We start from the raw sequence: 19,909 nt of genomic DNA on the forward strand, positions 1-19,909 counted from the left end.
TTTTCTTTTTAGAGATTTCCTTGGCACTCTCCATGCATTACATCATAAAATCTTTAAAGTTATGATAGGCATTGCCATCACTCACATTTTTCAGTAAAGAAAAAAGTAATAATTACGGTAAATAAATTTTTAAACAACAATTAAAATTTAACCACTTGTAATGATTAAAATAAATCCAAGATCTAAAGAAATACCCTATTTTACAAACATTTGCTTTCCTTTTCTGAAAAATTTCACCTGAAAAAATGTTTGAGTTTTCAGGGAGGAGTAAGTAAGTGATGAATAGGTCTGTAAAGTTGCCTAGTGGAGTTGATGTTAAAATCCAATTTCATTTATTTTATAAATAATAAACTTATTATAATCTATTAGAGTAAGGTGTTTAGGCTTTATCATCTAAAAAATTGCCAAACTGAGCTGCACATCCTTTTCCATTGCAAATAGTAATACAATTTTTTAAAAAAGGAATATGTGTATATTCTAAGTTTATGTGTTGATTGAGGTTGCATATTATTTATTATTAATATTTAGATTATATAATGTATTAAATATAATACAAATATATTATATTTATACATATATACATACATATGGTAAATTTTGTTTTATAGACATTGAATTCTATCCATGTAAATTAAAATGATTAGGATTTTCACGATCTCACTGAAAATCACGAGAGTGAAAATAATATACATATATAGATAAAATAATATACAAATATAGATGAAATATTTCAAGTAGGAAAACTCTCTTGTCAGTCTAGAAGTAGTCATGAGAAAAAAAAGGAGGAATATGTCTACTGTAGGAAGATTTCCTGTTGCGCTAGATATCTTTCATTTCTTCCTCCAAACCCAATCACTATTCCTCTCAAACCTACTTTGTGCACCCAGGAGGCTGTACATTTCATAAACTATTTCTCAGGCTCCCATGTGGTCTGACTTCAATTGGGTTCAGCCAATGGGAAACACTAGCAGGAAGCTGGATGGAGAAAAGAGAGTGAGGTTGGGTAGTTATGCTCCTGGATCCCTCCTCCTTCATGGATTGCTAGCACTAAAGAGCTTAATCAAAAGTCACAGATCCTGTCACGCAGCCCTTTTCTCACAATCTTCTCTGTCTACGAGTTCTGGTAACTTCTTTATCTCTTCCTTATAGGACTAGAGATGCTACTAGTTACTAATCCAGGGCTATTAGACTATCCCTGTGTGGTTCCCCTATAGAATGCCACATCTTTATTATATGCTTCTCAAATTACCACATTTAATTATACCAACAGTTTTTTACTGGAAACCTGAGTGTGCATCCACAGTATCTGGAAATTTGAATACTTTGTTTGCTATTTTTTTTCAAGAACTTCTTTAGAAACTGACTTGATGGGGATTTACCATAGTATTTTGGGGAAAATACCCTTAAAACTATGTCAATCTGTTATATAATAATTAGGTATTACATCTGTTGCTTTATCTAATTACATTTGCATTTCTAGTACATGACATGCATATCAAACCATATTTGATGCAATTTATGATACAAGACATACAAAAAATTGGCCAATTAAAAGAACAGACGTTTTCTACAGGGGATCCTAAAAGCGTAAATCAAATGACTTAACATTTTTTATACCCTTTCAGTCAAGAAATAATACCACTTCTGGAAATGTATTCTAAAGAAATAATCTTGGATGAGTCGTTATGTTACATATCCTTGTAGCTAAATCTAACCGTTCTTTAGAAGTGAAATGAAATAAATCTATATGTCTAAATTTAATTGCCAGTTATAGAACACTAAGGAAGAAACCTATGCTTTTAAAATAACACTAAGTGCCCCAAATATTTGCTCAAAATAAAGGAAAAGGAAACAAAGGTATGTTCTGAAAGGAGACAGAATAGGATTTTTTTGGAAAGTGTATATTAATAGGAGATTTATGACATTTAGGAAAACAGATACTTTTAGGTAATAATTTTATTAAAATAGAATTTCTCTTTCCTAAAATTGTGAGTTTTTTTACTTTTTCCTATTATTTATATTATATGCACTGAAAATATATAATGTATGTATCAAGATACAAATCAATAAGTTGAACTTCTAAAATGAAAATGGAGTCACATAACAGAGGAGAGAAGATAAGAATGAGTTTCATTTTCCTCCTTATCGGATGAGAGAGACTCCATGGTTTATGGAGAGAAACAATTTTTCCTCTGGTCCCAGCTATAAAAGGAATTTATTGTGTAAATCTGGAAATAAAAGGCACTGAATACCTAACACATATTAAGATAAATCACTGTTTTAGCTTTTTTGACAAAAGAATTGTATCAACAATTGGGAAAGAAAATTTCAAAAGATTACTTAAAACTGAAGAGTTCTATGAAGATTTTTCACCAGAGTATTGAAAACTATTACCTAAGATTAGGCAAATAGCTTTCTAGGGATATTTATAAGATGCCTAGATCCACCTTATTTAATGGAAATTGAACAATCTAAATATCTGGATGGTTGGATTGTCCTTTGGAGACTAGCATCATCATACAGCTCAATTTATGGCAATTTTTGTGCATGTATTTAGTACTCACTGGAAGAAATACATACGCATTAGATGCCAGATCTGAGAATGGCATAAATAGCTTTAGAGTGCTTGTGTCCTAGCCTGAAAAACATGTGTTAGAAGTTTCTAATTTCAAAGTGCCTCTTCTCTATTGTCAGGTCTATGCTATCCTAGTCATTCCCTTAACTTGTACAATATAAATACAAATAATAATGAGCCAATCTGAAAATATTCTCCAGTTTATAAATAATATTAAACACTCTTAAAAATGGAGTATGTGTGTACATATGCATGTAAATATCCTAATTGTTGAAGTGATTAAGGGTTAATTCAGATTTGTTAACATCCTTATTCAAATGGAGAGCATGCTAATAATGTATGTTGTTTAGAGTTGCTTGATAGCAAATAAGAACCAATTCAAAACTCTTTTTGATTCCAAAAAGAGTGAAAGAAAAAAATGAAGTAAAATAAAGATTAAAATATTTCAACTGAGAAAAAAATGTAAGCTATCTCAGACAATGTTGGAGGGTGGAGTTGGCTAATTGCAATAGAAAAGCTGCTAATTATCATAAACAGTAATTTGGAGACATAAATATTATACAGGTGTGACTGCAAGAAGTTGGGATTAATCAAAGCATAGGGCATTTTCAATGTTGCAAAAGTGACTATTGTAAACACTTTCTATTCAATCAAATGTTATGTGAAGAGTAAATAAGTCTGAATAATTTATGCTGTATCAAAACATCATTTTTACCATGGATTATGACTATTAAAGAGAACAGTTAATATTTCCCTTGTGTTGCACTCTACCTCACTGGACTGATGATGTGATGAGAGAGGTCTTCAGGGAACTGAACTGCTGTAGTAGGAAGATTATAAAAACATTATATATGCACATACCAAGACTGGCTCCAGGAGCCTTCTTCAGATTGCAACACTGACTTCCAGATCTATTGAGAATTGGCTCTTTCACTTAATAAAACAGTCCTGGCAACGGAATTATGGTATATATCATCCACGGATTATTGATTTTTAGTCATTATAAGTCACTGAAATATGTTGAACATGAAAATTATACAAATGTAATTTTGTATGCTAGGGTATCTTTCAGATTCTTCAGAATTTCATTCTATCCATCAACCAAGATCATATAATATTGAAAAGGTGAAACATATCATTATAGATTCAATATTCTGAAATTTTTTCTCTTTTTAATTATCTTAAAGTCATCTTGCTTCTTATAAAGTGTTCGTGTATCAGATAAATGAGAGCCTATTTCCTTTAAAGCTGTATTAACCAGCTTTATGTGACCAAAACGTCTCCCAAATTTAAAGCATTGTACCTTAAGACCTTATATTTAACCTGGCCTCATTACAAAACAATACAACAGTTGTTCTCAAATTTAGCTTCACATTAATAAACTGGAAAACTTTGAAGCCCCTGATGAACAGGCCATATCCCAGCCTAATTCACACTGAATCTTTGGCCCTAGGCTCTAGACATCAGTATTTTTTAAAACTCTAGGTATAGTCAAGATTGAGAAACATTGCAAAGAGTGATAAATGCAAATTCTATGTAAGTGAGATTTAAAAAAAATTGTGAGTTAGAAACAGACTCACAGACTTAGAGAAGAGACTTGTGATTGCCAAGGGGAGGGGTGTGGAGGAGGGAAGTATTGGGAGCTTGGGAGTTTGGGATTAGCACATGCAAACTATTATATACAGGATGGATAAACAACAAGGTCTAACTGTATAGCACAGGGATCTATATTCAATATCCTATGAGAAACCATAATGGATAAGAATATGAAAAAGAATACATATATGTATAACTGAATCACTTTGCTGTACAGCAGAAATTAGCAAAACATTGTAAATCAACTATACTTTAATAAAATTAAAATTTTTTTTTCTTGAATCATCGAGTTGATACTGATGTTTTTACATTTTAGTAAAGCAAGTTTATGACAATTTACCCAGATGTTGAGAATTCATTCTAGAGTTGAAATTGTAAAAGGTCTGGAAATTGAGGTGTTTGTATCTATATTTTCCTGTAAATATCGAGTATATTAATGTTCATCTTTATTTTGACTCTTTGGAAAATAAAAAAAATTATATCTCATTTCAAAAATTATAAAATTATTTTAAACATACAATTCTATCTTTTGTTAGCTCTCATCCATGGAGAGTTTTCCATTTTGAAATAAGTAACCTCAATCAGGATTTATATTTTAGTGCCCAGTAAGAAATTCTAATAATAATTTTTACACTGCTAAGCACTACATCGAAAGTGGTTTATTCTTAATCCTAGTTTCATACTCAGCCATCTAGAGATGGAGTCGTAAGTACAGACAGGAGTTTAAAGTTTTAAGAACTGTTAAATTTAACTCTTGTTCAAATCTTACTCTAAAATTATGTTAAATGACTGTGATTAGAATATGTGTGATTAGAACTATCTGAGGTTTGTTGATTATACCATCCTCCAGAGATACCAAAATTAATTAATTTTAAAACTCATAAAAGAAAAACAATGTAACACTTTTTGGCTTCAGGTAATTTGTTTGAGATCCTAAAACTACCAAAACATTCTGGCTTGCCTAATTTGATCCTGCTTTGTTTGTTTTAACAATAGGATAAACCAATATCTTGAGAAATGTCCCAGGAAAGTTGAGTATTACATTCAAACCCTCTTCCTCACAACATTTTAGAAAAATTGTGATGGATTGCAAATAATTAGTCAAGTTTCAGTTCTATACTGCTGTAGCTTGTTAATGCTGGAAAAAAATCAATTAATGTATTTCCCTCATTTTCAGGCCATGTAAGACAAGAAAAATAATAGCTACTTCATCTATGCCATAAGATCATTATAAGATATAATGAGAGAAAATCACTTTATAAATTTCAAAGTGTTATTTTAAAATGTATGATTACATTTGACATTAATAGTAGTTTGTTATTCATCAATTAATATACTTCATGCTACTAAACCATAGGAGCTTATGTTAATTCACCAATTCATGCCAGGAAAAAAGACACCATTAAATTTAGAAACTTCAAAAAGTGACTTTTGTAATATCTCGGATAAACTTGAAGCAAGTTTCTATGTAAGATGACATAAACTTTTTAAACAATTTACCTTTTTCTTCCTAAATACATTGGAAAATTTGAGTGCCATCATGGAAATATTTACCACCCATTTCTTTCATTTGTAGATAGAGAATAGATAAAGAAAATGATTAAGTCACTTGGCTATTAAGTGGTATTGCAGGTATTGCATAATGAATTCCAGGCCATTATGATTTCTACCAAGCCACACTGCCCTTTTTCCATTACTCTCAGCCTGTAAATACAGACTCAGCCCTAGAGCTGCAATAAAAATGGAAGCTAGGATACTTTTCATATTTATGGCAATTTCCCACTTCACCTGAGGTCTGTGAGTAATAAAAGTGAAGAGTTAGCTTCTTTTGCCTTCTCCATGACCTCTTATTGCTTCAGTAAACTATTTAGGAGCATTTACAATCCCTTACATTGTACTATGTGCAAGGACTTCATAGAGGTATTATACACAGTTCCTCCTCCCCACCCACCAAGAGCTCTCAAAATATTAGGGGGACAAAGTGTGCAAAGAAAATGTCAATAAAATGCAGAAATACTGTGAGAAAGTTGTTAATAGAATGGTGTGACAACACATATACAGATATATTGAATTCTATCTAGAGAGATTAGGAAAGATTTCCCATAAGAGATGGCATTTGAACTGGATCTTTTAGGAAGAGAAATTGAATAAGAGAATTAGAAGAGGATTCTATGGAAATTGCATGACCAAAGTCACCTTAACAAGTGTGATTTCAGTGACAAGTCACTGGTTGAAGGGGGGGCACAGATGAGAATAATAAGAGACATGAGCTGGGAGAAGTAGCTTTAGACTAGATTATGCAGATTTATATACAAGACTAGAATTTGTATACAATATACTACAATCAATGAGAAGTCAGTGATGTTAATCAAGTGGTTGGATAGCAATGTCTAGAAAGATGATTAGATAGATGATAGTTATTCTCCATATCATTGCCATAACCTGAGTAAAAAAGAGGAATTAAGGACAACAGCAAGATGGTAGGGTAGGAGATAACAGCTGTCACTCTCCCCCCCCCACCACACACACACACAAATTAGGCAGCTACATATGACTGAAAATAGCCCCAGGAGGGCTCAAGAGTCTAATTAAAAACCTACAACTACACAGTGGAACAACGTATGGAGAATAACATCCTGGAAAGGATTGCCTGGGGAGATTGGTTTACCTGAGATGTCTGGAGATGGCCAAGAGTAAAGAAGATGGGCAGGGGCTATCAGTAGCAGCCCTGCAGCAGATGCCGCTGCAGTCCCCAGTGGCCTGCTCTGCAGAGGACCCTGGCAGCCTTTCCTTCTGAGGACTTCAACAGCGCCTATGACAGCAATGCACTACCACAGCTTTCAAAATGGAGTATCCCATAGTGTTCACTGGCGCAGACCCCAGCAGCCTGTTCTGCAGAGGACACTGGCAGCTTTAGCGACGAAGGTAACCAACAGCCGTCACTGCCACTCACTCCCCAGATAAAGAGGAACGCTGCTACGCATCCCCCAAGGAGGAGCGGCTGGTGCTCCACCCCAGGACCAGGGCCGTCACACCCCAAGCCCACATCTGCCTGGGACCACAGAGCCCACTTCTGCAGCCACTCTGCACATACCTGTGCTTCAGAACCCGGCTTCACAGGCGCTCCACATTTACTCATGTCTCAGGCACTGGATTCACCACCTCTGTAGTCTAGCCAGAGCCCCAGATCCCAGAGTTGTTGTCACTCCACAAGCGCCCACCTCCAAAACCCAGGCCCATGGCTGCCCCATGGGCACACACTCAGATACCAGTGTTATCAGCACTTGAGGGTGCCTTAGACAAACTGGTGCCAAGAGGGATCCCCTGGGCCATGACATGACCCCTGGAAAAAAAGGATCAGGAGGTCCCCAGCACAAAGACCACAACAGCCCTTGACATGACTGCAGACACACACACCTTGGCCTCTGAGGATCCCTACCATCTTTACTGACTCTGACCTCAGCTGACAGAGCTCCATGGAGACTACGTTGTTGGTCCTTCCTGGAGCAGAACCACCAGACTCTACCCAGCTAGCGCCCTCACACCCCCCCAGGTGAGAGTCTTTCCCCACTAAAACCAGTCCATAAAGTCAGAAAGAAGTAACTCCTCCATCAAGCATCTAGATCAACACAAGGCCATAAGAAACATGAAAAAAAATCATCAAGAAAACATCACACCAAAGGAACACAATACTTTTCCAGTAACCAACCACAATGAAATGGAAAATCTAAAAATTAACAGACAAAGGATTCAATATAATTGTTTTCAAGGAAGCTCAGGAACCCACAGGAGATCACAGACAACTCAACAAAACCAGGAAAACAAAACATTGTAAAAAGAAGTTTAACAGAGATATAGAAATCATAAAAACAAATCAGCAGAAATTTTGGAGCTGAAGAACATAATGAATGAAATGAAGAATGCAATGAAGTGTATCCATAAAAGGCTGGATCAATCAGAAGACAGCATCTGTGAAAGTAAAGACAAGTCATTTGAAATTATCCAGTCAAAGGAGAAAAATTATAAAAGAAAAAAAAAAACGAGTAAAGAAAGCTATGAGAATTATGAAATACCAGCAAGCAAAACAATATTCACATTATGGGGGCCCCAGAAGGAGTAGACAGGGAGAGAAATGGGTAGAAAGCATATTTTAAGAAATAATGGTTGAAAACTACCCAAATCTGGGGAGGGATATGGACATCCAGGTACCTCAAGGTCATAGGTCCCCATACAGATTTAACTCAAAGAGGACCTCACCTAGATACATTGTAACAAAATTAGCAAAAATCAAAGACAATTTTGAAAGCAGAAACAAAAATAATATCAGGTCATACCAGGACACCCCCATAAGGCTATCAGTAGATTTCTTAACAGAAACCTTGCAATCAGGAGAGAATGGGATGATATATTCAAATGTTGAAAGACAAAACTGCTAACTAAGAATACATTACCTGGCAAAGCTGTCCTTCAGAAATGAAGGAGAGATAAAGACTTTCTCAGAGAAGCAAAAGCTGAGGGAACTCATCACCACTAGAACTACCTTAAAAGAAATGCTAAAAGGACTTCTTTAAAAGGAAATGAAAGGGTGCAAATTAGTAACAGGAGAACATTTGAAAGTATAAAACTCATTGATAAAGGTGGGTATATACACAAATTCAGAATCCTCTAATACTGTAATGATGGTGTCTAAATCATATAACTTTAGTTTAAAGGTTAAAAGACTAAAGTGTTAAACGTAAATATAGCTACAACAATTTGTTAATGGATATACAATATAAAAAATGTAAATTGTGACAACCAAAACATAAAATATGAAGGAGTGAATCAAAGGGTGGTTTTTGTATACAACTGAAGTCAAGCTGTTAGATTGATTTAAATATAAAATGTCTTATGTAAGTTTTGTGGTAACCAAAGAGCAAAAACCTATAGTGGATACACACACAAAAAAGAAAGAAATCAAAGCATACCACTATGAAAAATCATCAGATTACAAAAGAAGACAGTAAGAGAGGAAGAACAAAGAAACTACAAAAAGCCAGAAAGCAATAATGTGGCAAAGTCCTCACCTATCAGTAATTACTTTAAATGAAAGTGGATTAAGTTCTTTAAATAAAAACCTCGAGTGGATGAATGGATTAAAAAAAAAAAAGAGCCAACTATACACTGCCTACAGAGAATCACTTCAGCTTTAAAGACTCACGTAGGCTGAAAGTGAAGGAATGGAAAAAGATATTCCATGCAAATGGAAACCAAAAGAGAACAGGGAATAGCTATATTTGTATCAGATAAAATACACCTCAAAGCCAAAAGCTGAAACAAAAGATAATAAGGTCATTATATAATGATAAAGGAGTCAATTCATCAAAATAATATAACAATTCTAAATATATATACACCCAACATCAGAGGCCCTAAATATATTAAGCATATAGTAGATTTGAAGGCAGAAAGAGACAGTAATGCAATAATAATAGGGGACTTCAATACCCCACTTTAAACAATGGATAGATGATACAGACCAAAAATCAATAAGGAAATACAGGATTTAAACCACATTTTAGATTAAATGGACCAAATGGACATATACAGAACACTCTCCAAAAGCAGCAGAATATACATTTTTCTCAAGTGTATGTGGAACATTCTCCAGTATAGATCATATGTTAGGTCACCAAAAAGTCTTAACAAATTTAGGAACAATGAAATAATATCAAGTATCTTTTCCAACCACAATAGTATGAAACTGGAACTCAGTAACAGGAGAAAAGCTGGAAAATTAACAAATATGTGGAACTTAAACATACATTCCTGAAAAATCAAAGGGGAAATCAAAAAATATCTGAGGCAAATGAAAACGAAAACACATCATACCGAAACTTATGGGATACAGCAAAAGCAGTTCTAAGAGGGAACTTTATAGTAATAAATGCCCATATTAAGAAAAAAAGAAATATATTAAATAAACAGCTTAATTTTATACCTCAAGGAACTAGAAAAAGAACAACCAAGGCCAAAGTTAGCAGAAGGAAGGAAATAAATGAAATAGACTAGAAAAATAGAAAAGATTAACGAAACTGAGAACTTCTTTTTGAAAATATAAGTAAAATTGACAAAGCTTTATCTATACTACACAAAAAGAAAGAAGACTAAAATAAAGTCGGAAATAAAAGTGTTACCGAATCCGTTTCATTTTGCCTGACGTGCAGCAAGCTGAAACGCTGAGTCTCTGAGGTTTGCGGCAAAGAGAGTGTTTATTCACAAGGCAGCCAAGGGAGGAAACTGGAGAATAAATCTCGTATCTGCCTCCCCAAAGGCAAAGGGCTGAGGTATTTATAGGATAAAGAACAAAAAAGCAGGCATGGAGAGCAAGCATGGGGAGCATGGGAAAAGGTGATTGGAAAAAGGTGCGGTAATCATCCTTCTGCGCAGGTGTAACTAAGCTACAGGTCTCTGCACATTCAAAAATGGAGGCCCTTAGCAGGATCTGAAGGTGGAGTTTTCGGCCCTCTGATGGCAACAGGTCACCAAGCAGACACTGAAGCATGCCCAGATGGAGGGTCAGTGGTTCTATCCAGTCTTAACCAGCTCAGCTCAAACTAGGCACAGCTGACTCCAAGTTCCTGGAAAATGACTTGGACAAACATCTTATTGTTTAGGCTGCCTGCAGCTTGGAGGACATGCAAGCCTTTTGTAGCAGTAAGTAAAATGACCTTGATTAGTATAGGCAGGTGAAATGGATTTGACTAATGATCACCCATGGTTTCAGGAGGAGACATAAAACTGATGTCACAGAAATGTAAAGGATTTTATGAGACTACTACGAACAATCATACACCAACAAACTGGGTAGCCTAAAAGAAATGGATAAATTCCTAGAACTATACAACCTAGTTTGAACCATGAAAATATAGTAAATCTGAGTATACCTTTGACTAGTAAGGATGTTGAATCAGTAATCAAAAGTCTTCCAACAGGAAAAGCCCAGGGCCAGATGTCTTCACTGGTGAACTCAAGCAGACATTTAAACAAGAATTAATGCCAATCCTTCTCAAAAATTGAAGAGGAGGGAACATTCCAAAACTTCAATGAACATGGGAGTTCAGGAAGACTACACTTTGATGCCCTGACTCCTGGGAATCAAGGAAGAGTTCCATTTCAATTATAGATATTAATAAATAATGTGTGTATATATATATGTATATATATATCTCCAACTGTTATGTATATTAAGTTATCCAAATATACATATTTCACATATACACACACACACACATACACACACACACACACAATATTTGGATAACTTTCTTTTCTGGACTTATGTTCATTCCTAAATGCTTCATATTAGGCTATTCCTGAAGGTAGAAATGGAATCTTACCTGATTATGAGCAGTTGCAATTTTTATATATGCACAACAGATGAGGGAGGATTTGCAGTTTTTCAGATGACTTTAACCAACCTAAATGTATTGCATTATATAACAAGAACACTATACCAGATGTTAAAAGATGTGGCATTCAATGGCAATTCTAGGATTACTGTGTGAATATGGGTTCTTACTATGCTTTCTAACCTTGGTCTTTATATCTTTAAATAGGTATAATTATACCTGCCCTAATATCCTCACTGCTCTCATAATAATTATGTAAGGCAATATATTAAAAAGTGCTTTGTAATCTGTAAAGTACTGTTAAGTATTGTTAAAAGTTGTACCCCCTGTTCAGACCTTTACATATTCCTGTATATCTCACCATTGGAATTATCTGTCTAAATGAAAAACATTTTCTTTTATGTATAAGAATACTGTATATTATCATCACATATTTAAGTCAGATGTACACTGTCCATAACATGGTATATGCAAAATTAATACTTATGAAAAACTAAAAAAAAATAATCCATGCTCTCTCTAACTATACTTATGCCCAAACATATGTATGAAATAATAAATAAATCATGACATAACCTAACACTTTACACTGTAAATAATATTGCTATTCTACACAGAGGTTTCATGTGTAGAATTGCTCTGAGAAAGAAAGTAAGACTTGGAAAATAAACACCGAACAGACATTGTTACTGCAATACAGAAGCCAGTAGAAATAGCTCTGTAAACAATATTTAAACTGTCATAATAAGGAGCCAAAAATTCAAACCATCCTTAAAAATTAGACAGAATAGAATAAGGTCTTCAAACATTAGGTACTTTATACTAAAACTTCTAGAGATATCGCTCAGGTACTTATAAGACCCCAAACTAACAAAATCCTAGTCTGAACTTATCACTTGGAGATTTCATGGCTAACTCTACGTCAAGGGGAAGTTGCAAGCCCTAAAATAATTGAAGCCGGAAGGCTGAACAGTCAACGTCTGGGGCTCCCCAGAAGTGAAGGAAAAGCTGTTCAAATTTGTTTAACAAAACCATGTTTTCAAACTAACTTTAATTTATTCATAAGAGGGCCATTACACTTGTTCTTTTTAAAAGGAAACTTCTTAATTGGAACTAAATCATTCATTACTCACTGTGATACAGGTTTTATACCCTTAGGTTCCATGTGATTATTCATATGTTCAGCAGACAGAAAGGAGAAAAAAGCTATCCTAATGACTTAGCTTGGCTTTGACTCACTGGTTTTTATCTAACTTTAACTTCCAGTCTCAGTTACAGACTGTGTTAAAGCTGGGGGAAATAACATTTTGGTAGATGGTAAAGGATAAGTACAAGACATTACAAGTTGCTGAAACTTTCATTAAATTCCTCATGCTATTTCAAATCTTACAGCTATTTAAATGAAGGGCTAAGACTTTTCTGTTGTACTTACTTAAGAGCTTAAAAGGTATTGTTTAGAATGCAGCAGTCAACGTAATGAATGGTGTGATTAGACGTTTATTTTGACAGTGCTCAATGACGACTCAATTATGCCCCCACAGTCAAACTAGCACGACATCAAAATGTCTAAGGGGGCTTCCCTGGTGGTGCAGTGGTTGAGAATCTGCCTGCCAATGCAGGGGACACGGGTTCGTGCCCTGGTCTGGGAAGATCCCACATGCCGCGGAGCAACTAGGCCCGTGAGCCACAACTACTGAGCCTGCGCGTCTGGAGCCTGTGCTCCGCAACGAGAGGCCGCGATAGTGAGAGGCCTGCGCACCGCGATGAAGAGTGGCCCCCGCTTGCCGCAACTAGAGAAAGCCCTCTCACAGAAACGAAGACCCAACACAGCCAAAAATAAATAAATAAATAAATAAAAATTATGTTATTAAAAAAAAAATGTCTAAGGATCTGAGTGTTTATGAGGTGAAAACAACCCAGACACTAAACGGTTTGCTAGAATTCTGTCACTGCAACATCTGAATAGAACATTTGGCTGTTAGTCTAATGCACCTAAAGAAGTAAACTTTGGAACTTTAGCCAAAAGAAGTAAAATTACACTTAAGCACTTCATGCAAGTTACAAAAGAGATCTTGAATAATAAAATGCAATATTTGTAGAATATTTGTAGAATCAAATCAATATTTGTAGAATCAAAGAATGTCAGTGTTAGAAAGAATACTGAGGTCATTTAAATCAGGTTTTGCTTTTTTTTTTTTTTAATTTGGAACTGAGATTCAGACATTTTAAAAGGCTTATCCAAGATTAAAAAGTTAAAAGACAGGGCTGAGTCAGTAATCCAAAGCTCTTAATTCAGATGTTTGTTTTTCTTTCTATCATGCCAAAGTGCTTCCTGGAAATTAAAATTAAATATAACATGTCAAAAAAATACATCACAAAAAATAGGGATTTGGGGTACTGCTGCATATAACCTTATATTTTTTAATCAGTGTGTAAGATCTTATTAGAATAAAAAAATAGATATTCTAAAAAGGTTCTTATCACTCTCAGAATACTGAATTTCTATGACTAACCTAAAACCTTCAAAATGTGGAGTTGATCTAAAGTGAATAAGATATATACAAAGGTCTTTGTTGAATTTCTGAAAAAAAAATCTATCAAATTAGCAAAACATAAGTATGTGTTTTAGATTCTAGTATACAAAATGGTAGAATTGTGCAAAGGCAAAAATATTAAAAACAGAAATATTAAAAAGTATTAATAAATATTAAAATATTAAAAAGTCAGAAATCTTGGTGTCTGCCAATTCACAACTTTGTAATCTAGTGTAATTCACTTAAACCCTTTGAGCATTGCTTTTAATAACTACATAGTTGGTTCCCATATGATTTCAATGAATTCAAATATGCATACTTTATACTTTGAAACAATCACCTAAATTTCATTACATATGCTATGGAATAATGCTCTCAAGCTATCATATCATGGTAGTTCCTCCCTGTTGGGAAAGCTGAGACTCTCCAACACATATTTACTCCCAAAACAGAGTTCTCTTGGAATTCCCAGATGGATTTTGTTGGCAATTCATAGCTAGTTTTGCCTCAGATGGCCTAACCTCCTTCCCCTTAACCTTCTATCTTGAACTCCAAGTTAATGATGGGTCAATTATCTAAATCTTCTGAAGGGAGTTAGTGACACTGTAGCCTACCTTTGGCTGCCACCTTGAGATCCAGGGTTCCTAGTCATCTTTGAATTTTCTCACCAGACTATTTGGGCACATAGAAGCAGCACCAACAAAAAGCATAATTGGGATATATATGACTTTAATACTTTGGAATATATGTCCCATTTTATAATATTTGAATCAATAATTCACTTCCAGACATTCAACGTTCAAACAGATATGCTTCTATATCAAACAATAATAACAATACTCCTCTTCCCTTCTATCCAAAGGATCTGGGAGAAAGCAAAATATAATACACAGTATACATAATCTGTGATAAATGCAACCATGAACCTTATTTCTCCTTCTGCTTTTTTGAACTTGCAGATGCTCTGCAAACTAAGTATCTTGAATGACTCTGTAAAAGTTTCTATTCTAAATTCTTAGCATTATTCTTCCTTATCCTCTAGAAAGTCCTACCCAAGTAGCTTAAGCAGAATAGAAAAGCCACACATTATTCAAAGGACAAATTTTAATGAAAGTTTCAATTATTAAATATATTTCCAGCCCATTACTGATGTAAATGGCATGTATTCAAGGCATGCTATATATTTCTATTCCAGTAGGAAAAGTAAAGAAAAAAGAAAATTAACTTTAAAACTTTTTTATTATTGAAATTTTACTTTAATTTTGAAATACCAAATGTATATTATTTAACAGCTGGGAAGTATATAGTAAACTCAATCTCTGTGTAGACATTACTCAAAATAGGGATGCTTATTATCCTAAACTCACCTCTAAAATAGAGACCAGCAGACAGAGGGAGCCATTCTTTTTAGGGATTGTAATGAATTCAAGCATACTCATTAACTTTATAGCAGCTCTTTTAGTTTCACAGTGAAACATAAAAACGTCTATCTTATTGGAAAGAATACCAAGTAGCTATCTTGATATTTGATGAGAAGAAATTTGTTCTACTGTTTTAAAAGCATGGGTGCTAAAGCAAGACATAGAAATATTTTTGTTAGACAGTTTCATTCTAATAGGATCTTCTACAACAGAAATGACCTACAGTAAAATAATTCAAAATACTCTCTCTTCTGAAGGTGATATCCACATAAAATTTGAACACAACTTTAAATAGCACATTACTATGGTATAAATTTGAATGACCTTTGAAGGAATAATATTTTCTAGTGATGTTAGAGGTTTGCTGATATATATTTTGTTAAAGTAGTTTGGTCACTGTTCCTTTATGATCAACCTCAAGCCATCACTGTTTAAATGACACAAAGTGCTTAATTTATTTCTAGTAAGCATCCTAGGGGAATTCTACACCTTTTTGTCAAATATGACTTAATAAGCAATACTATGTTAATCATACTAAGCTAGTATGACAACCAAGGTTATCTTGGTAGAAGGGTGATATAATGCTGTTAATAACATCTGGTTACAATACACAAGACATCTTATACAAATGCATAGTGTGCCTTTTAAGGAAACATGAAATAATTTTCCTCTTATAGAAAGCCCTCAACATTAATTTGGAGCTATCTTCTAATATAATTTAAACTGTTCAATAAATGGTCATTATATAATTGGTTAATTATTTGAAAATTATTTTAAAAAATTAGATGCTTATTAATATCTTATAATTAACTCAGCTGTAACTAAATGTAAAAAAAAACTTAAAAATAGAAGACAAATGTGAATATTCAAATGACTATACAGTGAAAAATCTTTTTACACAAATCATGAAAGGCAGAAGTAATGGGAAATATCAATAGACTGGACATAATAATTTAAACAATAAATACATACATTCAAATTTACCATCAAAAATTGACGATGCCAACTTATAAAAAATAATAACAAGCAATAAAAATAAGTCACTCATCAGAAAAACTTCAAAATGACATGAAATTGTTTCAGAAATGGAGTACATCAATGAAAAAAATCATATATTTAAAATCAATCTCACCATTTAAAAAACAATATAAAACAGCAAAAAAAAAGGAAAAATATATTACTGAGAAAAAGTGCAAATTGCTTCCTCTCTTCAGGATATACTATAAACAAATAATTTTCTACCCTTAGACATACATAATAAGAAAATAATTGAGTATATGCACAAAGGTATATAAAGGTATGTCTCTATTTCTAGAAGCAATATGTATAGTACTCAAAATCAATGTCACATTAAGGCAGGAGTACCAAGATTAAGGTGGGCTGGGGACAATTGTAATTGGAGTTAGCATGACCTATGTAGGTGAAATAACAGCTTCTCTTGCAGCCCATCACTACCACGCAGCAAAGTTACTCAACTATTTCTGAATCTTCCATATTTTCAACAGAAGCAGAAATTTCTAAAAATTTTCAAAATACAAGTATTGATATAAAAATCAACTTTTAAAAATTGTGATCAGTAACAACAAAATACATCATTGGATCAAATTCAACCTGCTACCAAGTTGCAACATTAGATATAATGGAACCGTATATACTGGTAAAATCATGGTGTGATAGAAAAATATTGGCATAAAAATGTTCATTGTAATTTATAAATGAAAAAAGTAGTCTACCTTATTTAAAATAAAAATGATGGATGGACCTAGAGATTGTCATACTGAGCGAAGTAAGTAAAAGACAAATATCGTATGATATCACTTATACGTGGAATCTAAAGAAATGGTACAAATGAACATATCTACAAAACAGGAGTCACAGATGTAGAAAACAAACTTGTGGTTACCACGGGGAAAAGGGTGGAGGAGGGATAAATTGGGAGATTGGGATTGACATATACACACTACTATATGTAGAATAGATACTAATAAGAACCTACTGAATAGCACAGGGAACTCTATTCAATACTCTATAATAACCTCTGTGGGAATAGAATCTAAAAAAAAGAGTGGATATATATGTATGTATAACTGACTCACTTTGCTGTATAGCAGAAACTAACACAACGTTGTAAATCAACTATACTCCAATTAGAATTTTTTTTAAAAATCCATAAAATAAAATAAAAGTGAGCTGACAAAGAATTACAGGCAACTAGAAATTAACAGGGATATCTTTCAATAGTAGAACTGATGACATCTATTTTTTCTTTCTGTATTTTTCAAGTTTTCATCATTAGGAAGTATTATTCTGAAATTAGAAAAAAAAAAGTAACATTCTGAGTAATATAGAAATGTGTACCGAGAAGTACGGTGTGTTGTAGCAAAATCTTATCTAGGGGTCAGCTAGTAGGCAGCAAGGAAATTATGAGTCTGGGAAGATGGTGACCCCTGATGCATGCATGGCATTGAAAGATTGATAACACTGTGGACTGAAGTAACTTGGGAAGTAGAGCTGTACCTAATGAAGTTCTAGTGTTAGTACGCATAAGTAAGAATACACAATATTAGTATTGGATGATAGTTGATGCCTGCATTAGGGAGATATTACAAGAAACAGATGACCTTGTAAATAAATGGCCAGTTTACAAGCAGGAATGAGATGGAATATAGTCTACAAAGATCACTGTCTGAGATACATCTCCCATCCTTTTTCACTCCAAATAGGGGCATTTATAATAGTTACTCTGTCCCTGTTTCATATTATACATTGAATGTGAGGTAGAGCATATAGATTTTATTTGTAAGTTCTAGATCAAGAGGAGACCCCCATGGAGAGATGTAACACTGTGGAACACTCATATTAGTAACACTTTTCTTATAAAAATGTATAATCACTACAATTACTGCAAGCAATGAAAGACTCTAAAGTAATACACAGTGTGTTCATAAAAGCCCAATTATGTGCCCATATTTTTGCTGAAGAGAAACTACAAAACAGCAAAAGACTAGTCCAATAGATCAATGAGTGTCAGCAGAATTTCATCAAATATTTCACTGACAGAATCAGATAGTTCCATGACAGGGCAATACCTGCATTTAAATTACATTCTCTTTCTAATAATTAGTGCACACATATTCAGAGAAATGGTATTGATTCCATATTGTTTTAGAGTGAAATCGTCTAATAATTTCTCTGGTGCTCTCTTTTAATTCTTATCTTCCTAATTATCTGTCTGATAATGACCATTTAAATTGAGAAAGCTCTGATTACATTACATCCTTCAGTTCAGAGTGGCAGCGGATAAGACTCTTTGGCTGCAGATCTTAGGCTGGAGACTCAACCTGAGAGACAGCTCTCCCTTTCACAGTAGTTACCTTTTAGAATTGAACACAATTCTATGACTGTATTTTCCATCTAAACTTTTAGGTTAATCTTACTCTTTTACTTGATGCTACTGAGTAGTATAGGAGATTGAAGGCCACTGTTTTGTTCTGAAAAACAAATGAAGAAAGGAGTTACATGTCCTTCTTTCTGTGACGTAGCATAAACACAATCCCAGAAGAAAGTCATGTTTTTTTTTTTACCTGTATTGCTTTTTTTTTAATTGTAGCTACTTAAAGTCAAAAATGCTGAACACCAGAAAATCTACCATCTCTCTGTTAATCTGTTTTGTTTTGCTGTTTCATTTTTTTAACTGAACTAGTCATTCAGTAGGAAAATTCACTTAGGTAAGACTTTTCAGGTACCCTCTCATAGGATTAAAGCAGGTGTTAATTTGTTGTAGTTTTTTGTGTGTGAATCTATTTTCCTAATTCTTGAAAGCTTAATATTCCTAAGAGTGTCCTAATAGCAAAAACAAATGAAAAATTTCAACTTCATTTTTATTTAAATATATAAAAATACACATGTTCCCTTTTAGGATCATGACAAACACTTTAATTCTATAAGAAGATATTTTTATACACCTGAAACTATCAAGTGGTCATATCTGATATTGTCCTTTCCACTGTTCTCCTCCCAAATACTTGTTCAAAACCCTTGTCTTTAAAGAGCCTGAACTGTGTGTCAAGCACTACCATAAACATGCTACTTGAATTATCTCATCAAAGCCTGGCAATACTCATGAGGTACTAGCAGTGAGGAAACCGAAGCAAAGAAACTTTAAGGAAAAATGTCCAGCTTCAGAGCAGCTAAACATTAGAGTTCAGCTACTGACCTTGTACCATTAACCACTTTTTGTACTGAATTACAAAGGCCTAGAGGGAGATCAATCCATTAGAAGCATGATCTAAAGAACGTGGTTTGGCTTCCAATATCCCAATCTGATGAATACACATGAAGAGAACATGCCTAACAAGATGACAAAAAAATCAGGAAGAAGAGCTTGTAATG

This window comes from Balaenoptera physalus (assembly GCF_965194825.1).
Source record: "Balaenoptera physalus genome assembly, chromosome: 14".
Taxonomy (NCBI): Eukaryota; Metazoa; Chordata; class Mammalia; order Artiodactyla; family Balaenopteridae; genus Balaenoptera; species Balaenoptera physalus.